The following is a 15,169-nucleotide window of genomic DNA, read 5'->3' as shown; positions in this document are numbered from 1 at the left end:
ATTTGCTGCCCCATGTCCGTTTTTGTTGTCACCAAATGCTCCAGATAATATCATGGGGCTGGATATGCTTAAATATTTTCGAGCAACTATACGCTGTGCTCCTGAAGGGGTGCGGGTTATTTTGAATGAGAATTACCCAGATGTAGTGAGATTGTGCCTTATGCAAGAGACCGAGGCGTTAGCCTCTCTTCCAAAAACGTTATGGGCTACTTCGGACACAGATGTGGGACAGATGATTATCCCTCCTATACGTATCACTGTAAAGGAGGGAGCGTCTTTGCCTCGTGTACCCCAGTATAAAATTTCCAGGGAAGGTGAAATTGCGTTAATGCATATTGTATATGACTTGATTATTGCAGGCGTGGTGGAAGAAGTCCCATGTAATGTCTGTAACAGTCCTATTCTTCTGATTTTAAAGAAAGATACAGACACTAAAATCTATTGTTTCATTATTGATTTGAGAGAGATTAATAAGATAGTGGTGCCGCAGTACCCGGTGGTGTCTGATATTACCACCTTACTTACTTTGATTCCGCCCACAGCCACTACGTTTACTGTTATCGATTTAAGAATGCTTTCTTCTCGATCCCCATCCATCCTGATAGCAGTTTTTGTTTGGCTTCACATTAAATAACAAATCATATAGATTTTGTCGAGTTCCTCAAGGTTACACTGAAAGCCCTAGCATTTATAGCCAGGCTTTCAAAAGACAGCTTGATTCCTTTGATTTACAGTCTGGAGTGGCTCTCATTCAATATGTTGATGATATCTTACTTGCAGCAGACACGCAGGAACAATGTGAAGAGAGTAGCCTTTCCCTGCTTTCTTTTCTTGCCCAGAATAATCACAAAGTCTCTAGGAAAAAGCTACAACATTGTAGACCAAAGGTGACCTACCTCGGTCATCTTTTGTCTAAGGAGGGACGTGCATTGACATCTGATCGAATTCAAGCAATCTTAGATACACCAGTCCCTCGCACTCAGAAAGATGTTCGTGCTTTCATAGGTTTAACGTCTTTTTGTAGACAGTGGATAATGGGGTTCTCACACATTATAAAACCTTTGTTAGCATTATTGTCCAAAACTACACCGATCCCCATTGAATGGACAGATGAATGTCAGAATGCTTTTGAGCAATTGAGACAAGCCCTTTGTTCTGCACCAGTGCTAGGTACACCAGATTACACAAAGAAATCGGCCCAAGCAGCTGAACTGATAGCCTTAACGAAAGCATGTGAATTAAGTGCTGGTTTATGTGTGAACATCTACACTGATAGCCGGTATGCCTTTGGAGTAGCGCACGATTTTGGCCTACTCTGGAGGGAGCGAGGGTTTTTGACTTCACACGGAGTGCACATTATGCATGGAGAATTAGTACGTGATCTCCTGAATGCGCTATTGTACCCAAAGAAAGTAGCGATAATCAAATGCAGTGCACATAAGAAAGTGACAGACAAAGTAGGACAAGGAAACGCTTTTGCAGATCGCATAGCGAGGGAAACTGCTATGTTACAAAATGTCTCGCCGATGTATGTGGTGAAATCACAGGCTGAGCGATGGTATGATGCTAGAGAGGAGATCTTAGACATTCAGAAATCAGCGTCTGAAGCGGAACTTGCAATCTGGGCAACGGAGGGAGTGTTGGATGATGAGGGTTGCTGGAGGAGCAAGGATATGGAGAGATGGAAATTGCCTGCCGCTTACTTGCAAGCAATCGTTCAAATGACACATGGATTGGCACATGTTGGAGCTCTCGCAATTACTAAATTGCTTACACAAGTTTGGGAGCATCCTGAGATTGCCAATACGGCCAAAAGAGTAGTGCAGACCTGTCTGATATGCTTACAGTACAATCCTGCTAAAAGGACTTATACTCCGAAAGGAGGGTTTGTTCCACCTACTGCACCATTCGAAGTACTGCAAATGGATTACATCCAGCTTGAGCGTTGCAATAATCTTAAGTATGTCTTAGTGGTGGTGTGTGCTTTCAGTAAATGGATTGAGGCCTTCCCCACGAAGGATAATTCAGCGTTAACGACAGCTAAGGTCCTGCTCAAAGAGTACTGCCCACGCTATGGTGTTTGTAAATTTTTGTGGAGTGATAATGGTCCTCATTTTGTCGGGAAAATAGTGGAGTACGTCCTGAAAGGATTGTGGATTCAGCAAAAGTTTCACGCTGTATTCCACCCGCAGTCAGCAGGTCTGGTAGAAAGGTATAATGCTACTCTGAAGTTGAAGCTAGCAAAGATCGTGGCATCTACGTCTTTGAAATGGCCGAATGCCCTGCCTCTAGCATTATTATCTATTAGATCAGTACCACATTCCCGAACTGGCCTCACACCTTATGAAGTGGTGTTTGTAAGGCCTATGAATATATGGGGAGTTTCTAAGCCTCGTTTACTATATGATGTGCCTTGTATAATGATGAACGATTATTTGGCACGATTAACAAATGATTTACTCTCTATTCATCAACAGGTTCGAGAAGCGCTCCCAGACAATTCCATTGGAGAGGCTCATAATCTTCGTCCTGGGGATTATGTTATGATCCGAGCATTTGAAAGAACCAGCAGCTTGGAGCAGAGGTGGCGTGGCCCTGAGCAAGTGTTGCTGGCCACTCGAACTGCCGTGCGAGTCACGAACAAGAAGCGGTGGGTGCATTCTACTCATTGTCGTCGTGTCTCTCTGGATCTGGTGAACCCCACTGTGCTGTCTGATTATCGAGACATACTGGATGCAGAGAAGAGCCCAGCTACTACGTCTACTGAATCGGAAGGAGCCTTCCCGGACCACACTGTTTCTGGTGGAGAAAGATACAATCTACGGCCAAGGAGAGCAGTTGTTTTGTGCCAGACTGGTTGAGTTACCGCTCTGAGGTTTGTGAAAATGGAAGCTGAGAATATCAAGGGGGGGGGATCAGTTCTGTCCAGTGTAGCGACACCCGTCTTGAATCTCGGAGAAGAAACCAGCGGCTACCTCGGAGCTCAACACTCACATTTTTATTAGTTTTGTTTTGAGACTTTTTGTACTTTGAACTATGGCACCTACTATGATGAGAAATAAGAGAATTCTTGGTGCCGTGCTTTTTGTTACGATCATAGTGGTAATAGCAGTAATAGCTTGGGTTGTAGAACGATTGGTTCCGGCAAGAGAATATTTATTGCCTACTACCCCAATTCCATCTGAACATTTTCATTTCACTTTACCTTATCATGAAGAAAGACATAAACAGACTTATTTAAACAATAGTTTCATTCAAATTCTGCATCACACCCATAATATGACGAACACTTCGAACTGTTGGGTATGTGGAATGTTGCCTAGACATCAAAAGAAAGGAGGCACCCCACTTATTCCTCTTCCGTTCTCTCACAATGGTTCTTGCAATGCTTGGTATACTCTTCTGTTTACTTTGAGATGGCCAACAAAAGGTGGACTGCTTTTCCGACTTAATAAAGTTTGCTATAATGACAGAGATGGTTACCCGCAAGCAGAAGGAACCAAATTTGAGTGGGAAGAATATCGACCAGATAATGTGTTGTTGCCTCGTGTTTACACTAATCAAAGACGTACAAATATGTCTAGTTTACATGTGATCACAGTTATTGATACCAAAGCTGATCTATGTGTCCGAAATAAAGGTACTATCCCGGTAGGGAAAAGTGAATGTAATACTACTCTCACCTTTGACACGCCAAATGGTATTGCCTTTGTAGCTTCATGAAATACTTATTTCATTTGTGGAAATAAAGGTTATCACCGTCTTCCTATTGGATGGTTAGGAACATGTTACATGTCCTTTGTATTACCCCCTGTATTTATTGCCCACCAATGTATCATAATGACTTTGTATTATATCATGATTTCATATTAAATAGAGTGAAGAGAACATTAGTAATTGATGAGATTGACCAAACAGACACCTCCCTGCAACAATATGTCGATTTTAATTTAGGCCTCTTCTCATTTGTTGGTGCTGCCCTAAATAGCATAAAAATAAGACGGCTAACACGTGTTGTAGAAGCTGTTGCTAATGAAACAGTTTTTGCCTTAGGGAATTTGACTGAGGAACTTCAAATTACCAGAATTGTAATGCTCCAGAACCGTATGGTTATAGATGTAGTGTTAGCTGATCGTGGGGGTGCATGCCGGATTATCGGCAGTAGTTGTTGTGTGTACGTTCCTGATAATTCGCCTTCTGTGTATGATGCTATTTCTAAATTGCATAAAATAGCTGCTGAAATACATCCTGAAAACGGTACATGGACATTCTCAAACTGGTTCTGGACTTTGTTCAGCACTTGGGGTTGGAAACTATTAACTATTCTATGTATAATAATCGGGGTACTCTTCTTCCTTTGCTTATGTATTCAATGTGGCCCTATGTTATGTTCTATGTGCATTACTGCTTGCATGCCATCCAAACGAGCCATTGCTAAGAATGAGCAAATGATTAATAGAGAAATAACGAATATTATGCTGATTAATACTGATGACGAGTATCCTGATTACGTCCATTATGAGGTAGCTTCAGCTAAACGCTAAAAGAGTCGTCTGTCGTAATTTGACAATGATAGGGTTAGCGTTTAGCTCAGCTACACGAACTTCTTCTTATCTTGACCACATTTGCGGAGGCCATTTTGTATTTCTGGCTTCCATTTTCATGAACATGCTGCCTCATGGTCAGCATGCCCTTTTGTCCTTCCTCTGTACCAATGACCATCTAACTTGCCCAGCAACAGGCTATTTTTAGTACTGGTCAAGCTTGCACATGCGTAGTCAAACCCTTTGTATTAGTGGATGGTCATCGCTTAAGAATGTTCCCCCCAAACTGACCGGTGGTGCTAAAACTCCTCCCATAAGCTGGCTGTGTTCCAGAAATGTCCTTATATGTACCTAAACTGAGCAAATGTGTTCCGCCTACTCTTTTTATTACTGTAAAACTGTATAAAAGAGGTCACGCACGGATGTTCGGTGTGATACTTCTTGCATTGCCGAAGGGTGCTGTAGGAATGTACCACCACCCCATGGGGGTCTTAATAAACTTGTCTTTTGCATTTCCAGTTTGCGTGCCAACTTCTATGTCACGGTGTCATGGAGTTTTTGCAGAGTATGTAGATCTGAGGAAACCCAATACCACAACCTTGACACCTATGCACCCGCTTCCTGTGGGTGAGGTAACGCGAGTACTCCGGTGCTCCTGTGGGTATTGACTATCCTAGTGTCTAAGTTTCAAGTAACTTTCTCCTAGTCCATCCGAAAGAGCCCTAAAAGAACTAGTTTCCAATTCTTTCGTTCCCATTCTAACACTATGGTAACTCGCGTGTGTGTAAAGACACTGCACACACATCCCGTGGGCCTCCTACTTCCTATCCTTTGGTAGTTAAGTGTAGCCCCAGTGATTTCCTAGGCCCTAGGCCTATCCTTTGTTCGTGACGTGGTTCTTATACCACTATTTCAGTATATGGTTTGAAGTGCCCCTAGGGCATTACTGTATATTGTGCAACTTATTGTATGATAATTAAGTATCTTGTTATGTGCTTGGGCCTCTGATCTCATAAAGAGTTCAGAGGGGTTGTGTTAGTAATAAATACATATATATTTTATATATAACCTGTGTGGTGTCCTTCATTGGGTATTAAAGGGGTTATATATGGTAAAACAGCTGGCTTTGCTGTTCCTGGAGGGAGATGGAGGAGGAGATAGATACAGTGTATGATGCGAATGGTAATGGAAGGGTAACCTAAAGTTAACCCTGGGGATCCATTTTGTTGGATTTAATGCCCTCACACACCCTTTCAGGTGTCATGCTTCATCATTTGGGCCTCAGAACTCCCTCTATTTTAACTTTGGATAATGATAACGCGACAGGAAGTAACACAGCTGACTGGCAAAGCCTTTCAGACTTAAAAAGAGAATGGATAAGGGTCAGTCTACACGGGGCACTAATGGCTGCATATTTTAAGGCCAATGTGAGAAGTTGGCCTGATATATGATGTCTCCAATTCTTGGGGCACCTTGTATCAGTCCAAACAATCCCTTATGGTGTCTGGTTGTAAGTCAACCTTATAGACAAGCTATCCTAAGGGTAGCATGGACTAAGCAGCCTTAAAGGCTTAACTCAAGAGGTCGTGTTAAGCAAGCTCTTTTACCAATCACAATCCTGTAATATCAAATGAAAGGACACCACACAAGTTATATATTATAAAAATATATATATTTATTACTAGAATAATCCCCTGTACTCTTTATGAGTGCAGAAGCACAAGCGTTTAAACAAAAGCACAGTTAAACATATAAAAGTTGCACAATTATGGATGAGGCCGGGGGGCCATGCAAGCCATATATTAAAAAAGTGGTATAAGTATCACTAATCGAACAGTGGTCAGGCCTAGGGCCTGGGGAATCGCAGGGAGCAGTCGGGACTCCAAGTCAAGTCAAGTCAATGCAAGCTTTATTCGATTAATTAAAATCATAAAAGCAGTTCCATCACATATAAAATCAACAATTCATGTATTTAAAACATTTCTTATAAAAACAATTTATATATTTACATTGGTTAGAGCATTTCATAGTTAGACTAACGAATGGTAGTTATTAGCACATGTTAAGGACTGTTTAACTTCAGTTTTCTAGACTTAATACGCATAGCAGCAACCAAAAAGCTTGCAACCCCAAATATTACTCTGATGCTACTCAGGAGTTGTAGGTAAGGGAGGCGGGACGGACTTGTGTAAACCCCGCTTCTCTCAAAATAGGTATTAAAAACAGTTTCCTACATTCATCATAATGGCCGCAAAACATAATAAAGTGCATCAGTGTCTGTTCTGAGAAATTGTCACAGCTACAGGGGGTAGATGTATCTGATTTTCCCCATACTGGATAATTCCCCAAGGAATACTGGATGAAGTTAAGTCTAAATCTCACAAGGAGGTTACGATGGTAGGCCCGAGTCACAATGGTCAGATAGGGTTCCAGTTTAGGGGTGGTCTGAAGTATGTAATTAGCCCTAACACCCGGTTTTTGGACCTCTATCTCCTCCCGTTCCATCACCACACGTTCCAGAAAATTGTTCTTGATCCACAGTACATCACCCTTCTTGATGGTGCTCGGGGCAAGGTATAGTTCTGGCCTCCCCAATTTAAAAAATATGTTTTTGATATAGGTCAACCATGGGATTTTGTTGACTTTATCCAGTGCCATACAGTCTTTGAGGATAGAATGATTTAAACTAATATCGGGATTCAGCCAGGTCTTGGCCCAGCAGGTCAGAGGTGCCAGCTGTAATTGGTCACTGATGTAGCCAAGACCCACCTCGGTATGGACTGATAGTACTGGGATTTATTGGGGGACCACTAGTAGGGATCTAAGAAACGTATTTTCTGCCACCTGGAGTTTATCTTGTGGCAGATAGCCCCATATGGAGGCACCATACCTTGCTATTGAGAGGCTTTTTGATTTTTAAACTGCCAGCAGTGCTTCTACTGGGCGTGATCCCAAGCGTTTAGCAAAGCTCAGTAGAGCGGAAGTTGTTCTAGTGACAGCTAGGCTTTTAGCGTTTAGTTGTGGCCTCCAAGAGCCCCTTTCATCAAATAGGATGCCCAGGTAGGTGAAAACCAAGACCCTGGAAATTTCTTCACCATTGCATATAAACTTTCCAAGCTTTACAGTTTTAGAACGTTTCCCTGCAACCATGACGTGCTATTTTTTGTTATTTATCTGTAGGTCCAGGGAGGACATAAATACCCCCAAATCGTCCAAGAGTCCCTGCAGCCCTACCTCGGTGCGAGCGAGCAGTACCGCGTCGTCCGCGTAGAGGAGCACCATGTACTCCCCCACACGTGGGACGTCAGAAGTGGACCCTTTCAAGGTTGATTCGAGGGAATTTATATATAGGGTGAATAGGAGGGGTGCCAAGATGCACCCCTGCCTTACTCCTCGTTTTGATCTAAAAAAACTAGTGGTTCTACCCTCACTGTTGGTTCTAATAGTGGCCCGCAGATCTTGATGCAGAGCCGCTAGGTAGTTTACCAAAGGGGGGTCAATCCCTATGTTGATTAGAATTGCCCAGAGTTTGGCGCGATTGACTAGATCAAAGGCCGATGATAGGTCCTTAAAGGCCATATATAACAGACCCTCCTTAGCCAAGGTGTATTTGCTAATTAACATGTGGAGGTTACGGCATTGATCGAGAGTACCCCTTTTGGCCCTGAACCCATATTGTAATTCGGAGAGGACCCTCCTCTCTTCCAGATGTTCGCCTAATCTCTGCAGAATGACTCTGCCCAAGATTTTGACGGCAGAGTCAATCAGCGAGATCGGCCTGTAACAGGCAGGGTCAGATCTTAGACCTTTTTTAAAGACGGGTTTTATAGATGATGTTGCTCAAGATGAGGGGAACCCCGAAGTTATTGTGGAGTTGAAGACGTTCGTAAGTATCTTAGTCCAAAACTCCAGGGGGGTCCTATAAAGGTCTGCGGGCACACCGTCTGGGCCCGAAGCCTTATTTTTCGTCATCTCTACAATGGCCTTTTGTACCTCCACTTCCTTGAATAGCAAAAGGGGTTCTACGCCATTTTCTGTAGGGTCCACCACTGATGTATACTCTTCTGCACTATTATATATTTTACTGAAGTGGGCGACCCATGTCTCATCGGGGATCACAGAGTCCATCACCGAATTATTTGTACCAGAAAAGTAAGGGTGGTTAATTACAGCCCAGAATTTAGAACTATCTTTCAGTACATCAGTTGACATGAGGTTTTCCCATGCCTCCTCTTTTATGCATTTTTTACGGTTAGCCATAGCAAGTTTATAATTTTTTCTAAGTACGGCCACCATTTCCCTGTTTCTTAGTTTTTGTTTTAGGGCGTACATTAGTTCTTTATGGGCTTTTGAGCACGGCTCATTGAACCACCTTGGTTGGTCTGGACCATCCCTCTTCTTATTACATTTCAGGTCAAGTCTAACTTGAGTGCAAATAGTGGTGAAGGAATTTATGACCTCTTTCCCATCTGCCAAATTATCTAGGCATATTGCCATGTCCTCTTTTACTTTGTGCTCTAGGTCCTTGTCTGGTACCTCCTTAGCCCAATTAAGCCTCCTCCCCTGATCTTTGGGAATACGTTTATCAGAATTACACTCCTCGTTTACCTTCTGGTTGTCTGTGTCCTCCCCCCTGTGTATGGTCAGAATCAGAGGGTTGTGGTCACTAAAGACCGAGATTGTGACCTCAATGGAGGAGCACACCTGAGCTACACCAGGGGAAACGAAAATATAATCAATTACAGTCTCAGCCTCTACCTACAAAGGTCGGGGCCCTTTCCCCCCCTCCACTTCCCTTGACTTCATAAAGATTAGTATTTGCAAGAAGTTCTTCTAGCAACTCGCCTTGAGGCGAGTGTTCGAAGTGTGTGGAGATTGAGCCAGGTGGGCCTATATTGTGTTTGGCCAGACAATTCCAAACGCAGGGGTGGATATTAAAATCTCCCATTAAAATTATATCGAATATAGCGTTTTGTGTTGACTTGTAATGTTCTAAGTAAGAAGCCAGTGTATTTAGGTGCAAATTTTGTGTATCCTTCTCTGGCGCGTTATAAAAGTTCAGAATTAAAATCTTAGGGTATTTGGGACGACTCCCTTCTAATCCTTGTAGGTTTGCTGAAAGAAACCCCAAATTTGTAAATGAGCCTGGAAGTCTAAGTGAGGTTAAAATACATAGACCACCTTTAGGTCTTCCTCCCTGGCCTGGGGTGGCCTTGACTTGAAAACTACAGTAACAGTCTAAATAAAAAAGATCACTTGTGTCCCAAGTCTCTTGTAGAGCGATGATCTCGTGTTGTGCCACAAAGTGTAACCATCTATCATCTTTTACTTTTTTACCCAGCCCCGCCACGTTCCAACTAATTATTTTGAACGAGGAATGGGGAAGCAGTTGATTATCCGGGACAATGTTGGGTGTGTTGTCAGTTTCTATGGATAGTTGTCAATCATTTATGTCCAGACTCGATAAGGCAGAAAATCTATTTGTTAATATTAATTCAGGATTAGAGCCTGCGCCAATCTTGTCAATTGTGACTGTTTTTGCTGCCCTCAGTGGTGCCTGTTGAGATTGGTAGGAGTAACGTATGGTGTTGTTAACATTCAGAATAGGACAGTAAGTCCTAGGGACTATAGGCCGACGTGCTACAGATTGTAGAAAATTGGGTGGCGGATAGAAGTAACCCAGAGGAAGTGGCCTAATGCCCTGTCCATCTAGGTCTGAGCCGTCCCATAGCAGAGTGTCCACAATATTTGCTCTATTGAACTTGCCCCGGTTACTTACCGGTAATCTTCATTACTCCGAGTATAGTCTTCCTCGCCACATGACTTACATAGTGAGCATAAGCTCCACGACAGAACCCTCCAAAGCAAAAAAAGCCTCCCACCCCCTCCCAACATGGCCGACCAGTCCCACCTGACCTCTATAAGAGGCGGACCGGCCCAACCAACAGCCTGATCTACCAAGCAAACAATGAAGCCGATAGCCAGACAGGGAGGGGGGGAGGGAACTCATGTGGCGAGGAAGACTATACTCGGAGTAATGAAGATTACCGGTAAGTAACCGGGGCATTACCTCCTCGTCAGTCTTCCTCGCCACATGACTTACATAGTGAGCAAATACCCAAGCCAACAAGGCTTCATTGACCACCATAAGAACAACACCACACGGTGATGCAGAGAAAACAACACAAGGTTGAAGTAAATTAAATGAAAAGAAAACAGGTATCACAGGAAACCTGAAATCAAGACACAAAGGAAAAGTAGGTCAACCAGGAGTCGCAGCTCCTGCACTCAGAACGGCCCCAGCGAAGTCCCCCCCCCCCCGGGACTGACAGTGTCCCATGACCAAGGTGGGGGACGACCACGTCGACGCCTGCCACATCTCCACAGAGGAGACACCCACGAATGGGGCCCAGGACACAGAGCCACACCTCGTGGACCGACCCTGGACCCCCGCCGGATCCACCGAACCCAGCGAAGCGCAGGAAAGGATGATAGCCTGTGTAAGCCAGCGAACCAAGGCGGAAAGAGAGGGCTAGTGGTCCGAACGAACCGGACCAAAAGACACAAACCGGCCATCCCACCGGGAAAGGGAAGACGTGCGGCCAAGAGAAGCCCAAAACAGCACGCCGGACAACCAGCACGGGCAAGAGAGGAACCTTGCCGGCAGGGAAAGGTGGTAACGACAACACCCGAGCCCGAGACACCCGGGAAGGAACCCCGGGAAGGAAACGGGGGACATGCCGGAGGGACAACCTGTCCGGCAGAACCAGCAAGCAGGAAGGGGAGCGGAGGCACGACCCCCGCACGCCCATCCGCCCAGCAGACACCACTGCCACCAGGGAAAAACCACCTAAAAGGTGAGGAACCCTAAAGCCACCGAGGCCAGGGGCTCAAAAGGGCGGACCCTGAAGAGTACGTAGAACGCGAGAGAGATCCCAAGGGGGAGACCGGCAGAGCGTCCGAGGGCGACGGAGAAAACAACTCCGGAGCCAAGCGAGCCACCAGGGAAACCAGCCCGTCGAACACCGGACTGTGGAAGGCCCGCAAGGCCGCCCACCGGGCCCACAGGGAAGAAGGGGCCACACCCCAGGAAAACCCCTCAGTCCGGAAAACCAAGACCCGCAAGGGGACCACGGATGCGGGGACAGCACCAAGCCGACCGCGCCAACGCGAGAAGGACGCCCAGTGCCGGGCACAGGAAGAGAATGTGGAAGACCTGCGGGAACCCAGCAGCAAAACCACAACCCCAGAAGAACACCCCTGAGCAAGCAGCGTCATCCGCTCAAGAACCAGGCCTGCAGATGGAGTCAGGCCAGCCGAAAAAGAGCCGGCTCAACACCGACTCCGAGAGCGGGGGACCCAACCACGGAACGGGAAGATCCGGGATCGGCCAGGAGGCCCGAACCGCCAGCTCGCAAAAGGAGAGGGTACTTGGGGCGGCGGACCCAGCCGGGAACCACAAACAGGAACGCATCACGAATTTGCGTGTCAACCACGCGCGGGTGCCAGGCACATCCTCTCTGTAACGTTCCAATAGTAGTCCATGCGCTGCCGAGGCGAGCACCCAGGAGCACCCCGGCCCTGCCCAAGCGAATCCAGCAGAGGACCCGTGATATCAGAGGGCACGGGGGAAACGCGAACATCAGACCGAAAGGTCACGCGAAAGACAGGGCAACCACCAGGACCCGGGAGGAGGAGTAGAACCCGGGCAGGAGGGCCGAGTCCCCCTCCGTGAACAGAGCCACCGGGGACAGACCGAGCCGAGGCCCCAGGCGCCGAAACACCACCGGGGGAGGGCGAGACCAGGCAACGAAGGCTAGATCCGACTCCGTCGAACCGCCTCCACCTAGTCGGACCCCGGGGGAAAGACAGCCCGAAGGGACAGGACCGGCGACACCCACACCACCAGGTCGCCCGACCCGACCAAGACCTGGGGACCTGCAGCACCGGTATATGGAACGCTTCACGAATATGCGTGTCCTCCTTGCGCAGGGGCCATGCTAAACTTCTCATCCAATTTTAGTAAATGTGCTGCCGAAGCGAGCACAGCAAAAAGATGGCAGGCCAGGAGGACAGCCAGCAACCCCCGAAGCACGAGGAGCTGTGCGACTGCAGGAGATCCCAACGACACCCAAACGCCCCGGCCAAAGGACGCCCCCCCCCTGAACGAACCAGAGGGAAGTACCGGGACCAGGCATACGACCCCCGAAGGCGTACAAGCCCGAGACGGGAGCCGAAGGGACCACCGCACCTAGACCAGGGAGCCGACGGAGGAGAGACACCGCCAGACGTGAAGCCACACCCATGAAAAAGACGAGGCCGAGAGGAAACACACGTCCCGACAGGGAACAACAAGACCCACACCCGGCGAAGAAGATCCACCAGGCGGGCCAGGAGCACAGCTCCCACCCACGGGCCGGAAGGCAAGCCCAACGGAGGTACCCGCAACCGAGAGAGGGAACCCCCACTCGCAGGCCGGCCCCACAGGCCAAACCCTGGTCCCCGAAAGAACCTACAGGCGAGACAAGGGAAGGAGCAGGCCCCCCCCCCCAACCCGTCGAGAAGGTGGGACCCCGCGGAAAGTCCGCAAGACCAGCAAGACCGGACACCGGCCAGCAAGGCCCGAAGAGCCCAAGAACCGGGACAGCAGCGTCCCAAGACGGGACGCAACGGAGGCAACAGCCCCCCCCCCCGTGAGAGGGCCGAAAGCCAGGACCTAGGGGCGAAAAAGGGAGCGGCAGTACCAGTACGAGACCGGGAAGCGCCGAAACTCGGGCCCGGGAGTCAAACCCGAACGCACCCCGTGAAGACTGACTTCGGGTGGAAAGGCCGAAGGACCCCACCCCTGCAAGGGCGGGACGCCCCCACCCACAGGCGGACGGGGAGTCCGAAGGAAGGCCGCGCCCGGGGGAGCGGGCCCCAAATGAAAAGACCGGCAGAGTAGGCCAATCGCCAAAAACGCCGTCACCGCCGACAAGGACGCAGCCAGACCAGACGGCCGAGCCAGCCTTGCGGCCACCAGAGTGGGAGAAGTGACAAAGCCCACCTCCCCAACGCCCATCACAACGGACGCAGGCAGAGGAAGGGAGTCCGGAGACATGCGCAGAGAACGTACCCCGAGAAACCCCCGGAACCACCGCCGCCGGCAGAGGGAACATCAAGCCAGACCGCGGAACGAATCACGCACTTGCGTGACCTCCCTGCGCAGGGGCCATGCCGAACTGCACAGAAGCGTAACACGCTACAAACATAGCACACAACACACCCGCAAGGGCCCAAGGCGCTCGCCCGAAAGCTGTTGCGGACCCCATCCTGGCTAACTCCCTGAGGCCTCCCTCCCCGGACACCCCCAAGGTGGAGGCCAGGCCTCTGAAGCCTGGAGGGGGCCGTTTGTGGAGAAAAAGCAAGTTATTGCCCAGAGCAGCAGAACGGGACTCCATGAGTGAAATAGGCACCGAGGCGAGCAATACCAGGACCGGGGACGCATACGAACCCAAGACCCACCGAGGCGGGGAACCGACTTCAGGGCCCGGGCCCGACCAAAGCCCCCAGGTCCGCTGCACCAACCATCGGGCCACACTCCCCCACAGGTCGAGAGGTAGACGAGGCGAGGAGGGGTCAAGGTACCCCGCCGCGCCAGGCCAGAAGGGATAGCGCCGTCAAACAGGGAGACCCCGTAGACGGAGACAGACGGAATCCCCCGCCTCCCCAAGGAGACCAGAAGGCACAGCCACCCAGCATCTCGAACACACTCGAGTCCGGTGCAACCTGACGGCCCAGGGTGAGCCAGGGTGCCAGAAAGGGAAACCGACATAGGGGATCTGGCCCCACGTCTTACAGCGCACCCATAGAGCGTGCCAGTGTAGCACTGTGATACTGGTTATGACACAATAGCAAATGGCAATAATTCACATCAAACCACACGATCCTTACATTCTGTGTTGCATGCTACAGCCAGGCAATACTGGGCCGGACACAAAAAAAACCATTTGCGAAACGGGCAAGTGCCCACAAAATGAAAATGCCCTCACCGAGGCTCGAACCACGGACCCTCCGAGAAGGAGACAGACGCGCCGTGCACGCTGCGACAAAATCGCCGCGCCAGCAGGAGAATGCCGCGCAAGACCGATGAAGCAATCATCGGACGCACCTGGTGGCAACCAAACCCCGCCCCCGAGGGGCGGGGTGTTCGGAGCTAACACCAGCTCGGCAAACCGCCGCGGCCCGTAGGGTCCATAACTCACGAAGGGAGGCGGCAGCGCCCAGCGCCGCGAACTCGAGAAGCAGGAGGAGAGCACCCGGATGGACAGCGGAGCCCCCGAGGACCCGCCGACACGTGAGGTAGGATCTCCGTTCTTCAAAGTAGTGTACCCCCGCGAGGGAGCGACCCAGCGCCTCTCAGCCCAGAAGCTGGGAAACACACGCCGTGTGTCCCACGCCTTGCCGAAGCGCCGCCGCCCCAGGCAAGGCACCCAGCACGTCGCGCTCTACAACTGAGCTACTTCCAACGAAAGCCCGGAGCCGGCAATTGCAGCCAGCGCATTGGAAAAGAAGGTAGAGCGCAATTTCAGGTGGAAACACGAGGCAAGAACCTAGCACAAAACACTGCAGACATAGGCGGACAC

The 15,169-nt window shown here is 49.0% G+C and overlaps 1 non-coding gene and 1 pseudogene across 1 annotated transcript; both read right to left on the bottom strand.

Annotated features, from left to right (window-relative positions):
- Positions 1 to 12,001: 12,001 nt before the first annotated feature.
- On the bottom strand, positions 12,002 to 12,108 carry LOC147748877 (U6 spliceosomal RNA). The gene has a single exon (XR_015300370.1). It is a non-coding gene; the product is annotated as a U6 spliceosomal RNA (small nuclear RNA).
- Positions 12,109 to 12,491: 383 nt separating this feature from the next.
- Positions 12,492 to 12,591, bottom strand: LOC147748876 (U6 spliceosomal RNA; annotated as a pseudogene).
- Positions 12,592 to 15,169: the final 2,578 nt, after the last annotated feature.

Source organism: Lissotriton vulgaris, chromosome 1_1 (genome assembly GCF_964263255.1).
Source record: "Lissotriton vulgaris chromosome 1_1, aLisVul1.2, whole genome shotgun sequence".
NCBI lineage: Eukaryota > Metazoa > Chordata > Amphibia > Caudata > Salamandridae > Lissotriton > Lissotriton vulgaris.
This window is presented reverse-complemented; position numbering and strand designations above follow the sequence as displayed.